This window comes from Periplaneta americana, unplaced genomic scaffold (assembly GCF_040183065.1).
Source record: "Periplaneta americana isolate PAMFEO1 unplaced genomic scaffold, P.americana_PAMFEO1_priV1 scaffold_25, whole genome shotgun sequence".
Lineage (NCBI taxonomy): Eukaryota > Metazoa > Arthropoda > Insecta > Blattodea > Blattidae > Periplaneta > Periplaneta americana.
The window spans coordinates 176,791-183,834 of record NW_027185506.1 but is presented as its reverse complement, the minus strand read 5'-3'; positions in this window follow the sequence as shown (position 1 = coordinate 183,834).

Below are 7,044 nucleotides of genomic sequence, written 5' to 3'. Positions count from 1 at the left end.
TAAAAATCGTCGTTTCTTGCGGTAAAAACACGATTTTGCTATAAACGCTAATAAAATCTCTATATTCCAACCGATTGTGCTAATTCTTTCACAGAGTGTTTACTATACATGATTGAACTGTATTATGTCACTGGTTTCGATTTTCCACACAAAAAAAAAATCCTTCAAAAAATTTCGTTTTTGCGAGTTTTTTAACTATATAAATATCAATATAATCTACAAATTCCGTGGGATTTGTCTAATTTCTTAAAAAAATGTTAAATTCATGTGGAGTCACCTATATATAACAACAATTTCACGTTCGCATGCAGAGGAATAAGGGTTTGTTTGTGTAAAGCGTCCAATTGTAAAAATCGTCGTTTCTTGCGGTAAAAACACGATTTTGTTTAAACGTTAATAAAATCTCTATATTCCAACCGATTGTGCTAATACTTTCACAGAGTGTTTAGTATACATAATTGAACTGTATTATATCACTGGTTTCGATTTTCCCCACAAAAAAAAATCCTTCAAAAAATTTCGTTTTTGCGAGATTATTAACTATATAAATATCTATAAAATATACAAATTCTGTGGGATTTGTCTAATTTCTTAAAAAAATGTTAAATTCATGTGGAGTCACCTGTATATAACAACAATTTCACGTTCGCATGCAGAGGATTATGGGTTTGTTTGTGTAAATCGTCCAATTGTAAAAATCGTCGTTTCTTGCGGTAAAAACACGATTTTGTTATAAACGTTAATAAAATCTCTATATTCCAACCGATTGTGCTAATTCTTTCACAGAGTGTTTAGTGTACATGATTGAACTGTATTATGTCACTGGTTTCGATTTTCCCCACAAAAAAAATCCTTCAAAAAATTTCGTTTTTGCGAGTTTTCTAACTATATAAATATCAATAAAATCTACAAATTCAGTGGGATTTGTCTAATTTCTTAAAAAAATGTTAAATTCATGTGGATTCACCTATATATAACAACAATTTCACTTTCGCATGCAGAGGAATATGGGTTTGTTTGTGTAAATCGTCCAATTGTAAAAATCGTCGTTTCTTGCGGTAAAAACACGATTTTGCTATAAACGTTAATAAAATCTCTATATTCCAACCGATTGTGCTAATTCTTTGACAGAGTGTTTAGTATACATGATTGAACTGTATTATATCACTGGTTTCGATTTTCCCCACAAAAAAAAAATCCTTCAAAAAATTTCGTTTTTGCGAGATTTTAACTATATCAATATCAATAAAATCTACAAATTCCGTTTGATTTGTCTAATTTCTTAAAAAAATGTTAAATTCATGTGGAGTCACCTGTATGTAACAACAATTTCACGTTCGCATGCAGAGGAATATGGGTTTGTTTGTGTAAATCGTCCAATTGTAAAAATCGTCGTTTCTTGCGGTAAAAACACGATTTTGTTATAAACGTTAATAAAATCTCTATATTCCAACCGATTGTGCTAATTCTTTCACAGAGTGTTTAGTATACATAATTGAACTGTATTATATCACTGGTTTCGATTTTCCCCACAAAAAAAATCCTTCAAAAAACTTCGTTTTTGCGAGATTTTAACTATATAAATATCAATAAAATCTACAAATTCCTTGGGATTTGTCTAATTTCTTAAAAAAATGTTAAATTCATGTGGATTCACCTATATATAACAACAATTTCACGTTCGCATGCAGAGGAATATGGGTTTGTTTGTGTAAATCGTCCAATTGTAAAAATCGTCGTTTCTTGCGGTAAAAACACGATTTTGCTATAAACATTAATAAAATCTCTATATTCCAACCGATTGTGCTAATTCTTGGACAGAGTGTTTAGTATACATGATTGAACTGTATTATATCACTGGTTTCGAATTTCCCCACAAAAAAAAATCCTTCAAAAAATTTCGTTTTTGCGAGTTTTTTAACTATATAAATATCAATATAATCTACAAATTCCGTGGGATTTGTCTAATTTCTTAAAAAAATGTTAAATTCATGTGGAGTCACCTGTATATAGCAACAATTTCACGTTCGCATGCAGAGGAATATGGGTTTGTTTGTGTAAATCGTCCAATTGTAAAAATCGTCGTTTCTTGCGGTAAAAACACGATTTTGTTTAAACGTTAATAAAATCTCTCTATTCCAACCGATTGTGCTAATACTTTCACAGAGTGTTTAGTATACATTATTGAACTGTATTATATCACTGGTTTCGATTTTCCCCACAAAAAAAAATCCTTCAAAAAATTTCGTTTTTGCGAGATTTTAACTATATAAATATCAATAAAATCTACAAATTCCGTGGGATTTGTCTAATTTCTTAAAAAAAATGTTAAATTCATGTGGAGTCACCTGTATATAACAACAATTTCACGTTCGCATGCAGAGGAATATGGGTTTGTTTGTGTAAATCGTCCAATTGTAAAAATCGTCGTTTCTTGCGGTAAAAACACGATTTTGTTATAAACGTTAATAAAATCTCTATATTCCAACCGATTGTGCTAATTCTTTCACAGAGTGTTTAGTATACATAATTGAACTGTATTATATCACTGGTTTCGATTTTCCCCACAAAAAAAAATCCTTCAAAAAATTTCGTTTTTGCGAGATTTTAACTATATAAATATCAATAAAATCTACAAGTTCCGGGGGATTTGTCTAATTTCTTAAAAAAATGTTAAATTCATGTGGAGTCACCTATATATAACAACAATTTCACGTTCGCATGCAGAGGAATATGGGTTTGTTTGTGAAAATGGTCAAATTGTAAAAATCGTTGTTTCTTGCGGTAAAAACACGATTTTGCTATAAACGTTAATAAAATCTCTATATTCCAACCGATTGTGCTAATTCTTTCACAGAGTGTTTAGTATACATGACTGAACTGTATTATGTCACTGGTTTCGAATTTCCCCACAAAAAAAAATCCTTAAAAAAATTTCGTTTTTTCGAGTTTTTTAACTAGATAAATATCAATATAATCTACAAATTCCGTGGGATTTGTCTAATTTCTTAAAAAATGTTAAATTCATGTGGATTCACCTATATATAACAACAATTTCACGTTCGCATGCGGAGGAATAAGGGTTTGTTTGTGTAAATCGTCCAATTGTAAAAATCGTCGTTTCTTGCGGTAAAAACACGATTTTGCTATAAACGTTAATAAAATCTCTATATTAGAACCGATTGTGGTAATTCTTTGACAGAGTGTTTAGTATACATGATTGAACTGTATTATATCACTGGTTTCGATTTTCCCCACAAAAAAAAATCCTTCAAAAAATTTCGTTTTTGCGAGATTATTAACTGTATAAATATTTATAAAATATACAAATTCCGTGGGATTTGTCTAATTTCTTAAAAAAATGTTAAATTCATGTGGAGTCACCTGTATATAACAACAATTTCACGTTCGCATGCAGAGGAATATGGGTTTGTTTGTGTAAATCGTCCAATTGTAAAAATCGTCGTTTCTTGCGGTAAAAACACGATTTTGTTATAAACGTTAATAAAATCTCTATATTCCAACCGATTGAGCTAATTCTTTCACAGAGTGTTCAGTATACATGATTGAACTGTATTATGTCACTGGTTTCGATTTTCCCCACAAAAAAAATCCTTCAAAAAATTTCGTTTTTGCGAGTTTTCTAACTATATAAATATCAATAAAATCTACAAATTCAGTGGGATTTGTCTAATTTCTTAAAAAAATGTTAATTTCATGTGGATTCACCTATATATAACAACAATTTCACGTTCGCATGCAGAGGAATATGGGTTTGTTTGTGTAAATTGTCCAATTGTAAAAATCGTCGTTTCTTGCGGTAAAAACACGATTTTGCTATAAACATTAATAAAATCTCTATATTCCAACCGATTGTGCTAATTCTTGGACAGAGTGTTTAGTATACATGATTGAACTGTATTATATCACTGGTTTCGATTTTCCCCACAAAAAAAAATCCTTCAAAAAATTTCGTTTTTGCGAGATCTTAACTATATAAATATCAATAAAATCTACAAATTCCGGGGGATTTGTCTAATTTCTTAAAAAAATGTTAAATTCATGTGGAGTCACCTATATATAACAACAATTTCACGTTCGCATGCAGAGGAATATGGGTTTGTTCGTGAAAATCGTCAAATTGTAAAAATCGTCGTTTCTTGCGGTAAAAACACGATTTTGCTATAAACGCTAATAAAATCTCTATATTCCAACCGATTGTGCTAATTCTTTCACAGAGTGTTTACTATACATGATTGAACTGTATTATGTCACTGGTTTCGATTTTCCACACAAAAAAAAATCCTTCAAAAAATTTCGTTTTTGCGAGTTTTTTAACTATATAAATATCAATATAATCTACAAATTCCGTGGGATTTGTCTAATTTCTTAAAAAAATGTTAAATTCATGTGGAGTCACCTATATATAACAACAATTTCACGTTCGCATGCAGAGGAATAAGGGTTTGTTTGTGTAAAGCGTCCAATTGTAAAAATCGTCGTTTCTTGCGGTAAAAACACGATTTTGTTTAAACGTTAATAAAATCTCTATATTCCAACCGATTGTGCTAATACTTTCACAGAGTGTTTAGTATACATAATTGAACTGTATTATATCACTGGTTTCGATTTTCCCCACAAAAAAAAATCCTTCAAAAAATTTCGTTTTTGCGAGATTATTAACTATATAAATATCTATAAAATATACAAATTCTGTGGGATTTGTCTAATTTCTTAAAAAAATGTTAAATTCATGTGGAGTCACCTGTATATAACAACAATTTCACGTTCGCATGCAGAGGATTATGGGTTTGTTTGTGTAAATCGTCCAATTGTAAAAATCGTCGTTTCTTGCGGTAAAAACACGATTTTGTTATAAACGTTAATAAAATCTCTATATTCCAACCGATTGTGCTAATTCATTCACAGAGTGTTTAGTGTACATGATTGAACTGTATTATGTCACTGGTTTCGATTTTCCCCACAAAAAAAATCCTTCAAAAAATTTCGTTTTTGCGAGTTTTCTAACTATATAAATATCAATAAAATCTACAAATTCAGTGGGATTTGTCTAATTTCTTAAAAAAATGTTAAATTCATGTGGATTCACCTATATATAACAACAATTTCACTTTCGCATGCAGAGGAATATGGGTTTGTTTGTGTAAATCGTCCAATTGTAAAAATCGTCGTTTCTTGCGGTAAAAACACGATTTTGCTATAAACGTTAATAAAATCACTATATTCCAACCGATTGTGCTAATTCTTTGACAGAGTGTTTAGTATACATAATTGAACTGTATTATATCACTGGTTTCGATTTTCCCCACAAAAAAAAATCCTTCAAAAAATTTCGTTTTTGCGAGATTTTAACTATATCAATATCAATAAAATCTACAAATTCCGTGGGATTTGTCTAATTTCTTAAAAAAATGTTAAATTCATGTGGAGTCACCTGTATGTAACAACAATTTCACGTTCGCATGCAGAGGAATATGGGTTTGTTTGTGTAAATCGTCCAATTGTAAAAATCGTCGTTTCTTGCGGTAAAAACACGATTTTGTTATAAACGTTAATAAAATCTCTATATTCCAACCGATTGTGCTAATTCTTTCACAGAGTGTTTAGTATACATAATTGAACTGTATTATATCACTGGTTTCGATTTTCCCCACAAAAAAAATCCTTCAAAAAACTTCGTTTTTGCGAGATTTTAACTATATAAATATCAATAAAATCTACAAATTCCTTGGGATTTGTCTAATTTCTTAAAAAAATGTTAAATTCATGTGGATTCACCTATATATAACAACAATTTCACGTTCGCATGCAGAGGAATATGGGTTTGTTTGTGTAAATCGTCCAATTGTAAAAATCGTCGTTTCTTGCGGTAAAAACACGATTTTGCTATAAACATTAATAAAATCTCTATATTCCAACCGATTGTGCTAATTCTTGGACAGAGTGTTTAGTATACATGATTGAACTGTATTATATCACTGGTTTCGATTTTCCCCACAAAAAAAAATCCTTCAAAAAATTTCGTTTTTGCGAGTTTTTTAACTATATAAATATCAATATAATCTACAAATTCCGTGGGATTTGTCTAATTTCTTAAAAAAATGTTAAATTCATGTGGAGTCACCTGTATATAACAACAATTTCACGTTCGCATGCAGAGGAATATGGGTTTGTTTGTGTAAAGCGTCCAATTGTAAAAATCGTCGTTTCTTGCGGTAAAAACACGATTTTGTTTAAACGTTAATAAAATCTCTATATTCCAACCGATTGTGCTAATACTTTCACAGAGTGTTTAGTATACATTATTGAACTGTATTATATCACTGGTTTCGATTTTCCCCACAAAAAAAAATCCTTCAAAAAATTTCGTTTTTGCGAGATTTTAACTATATAAATATCAATAAAATCTACAAATTCCGTGGGATTTGTCTAATTTCTTAAAAAAAATGTTAAATTCATGTGGAGTCACCTGTATATAACAACAATTTCACGTTCGCATGCAGAGGAATATGGGTTTGTTTGTGTAAATCGTCCAATTGTAAAAATCGTCGTTTCTTGCGGTAAAAACACGATTTTGTTATAAACGTTAATAAAATCTCTATATTCCAACCGATTGTGCTAATTCTTTCACAGAGTGTTTAGTATACATAATTGAACTGTATTATATCACTGGTTTCGATTTTCCCCACAAAAAAAAATCCTTCAAAAAATTTCGTTTTTGCGAGATTTTAACTATATAAATATCAATAAAATCTACAAGTTCCGGGGGATTTGTCTAATTTCTTAAAAAAATGTTAAATTCATGTGGAGTCACCTATATATAACAACAATTTCACGTTCGCATGCAGAGGAATATGGGTTTGTTTGTGAAAATGGTCAAATTGTAAAAATCGTTGTTTCTTGCGGTAAAAACACGATTTTGCTATAAACGTTAATAAAATCTCTATATTCCAACCGATTGTGCTAATTCTTTGACAGAGTGTTTAGTATACATGATTGAACTGTATTATATCACTGGTTTCG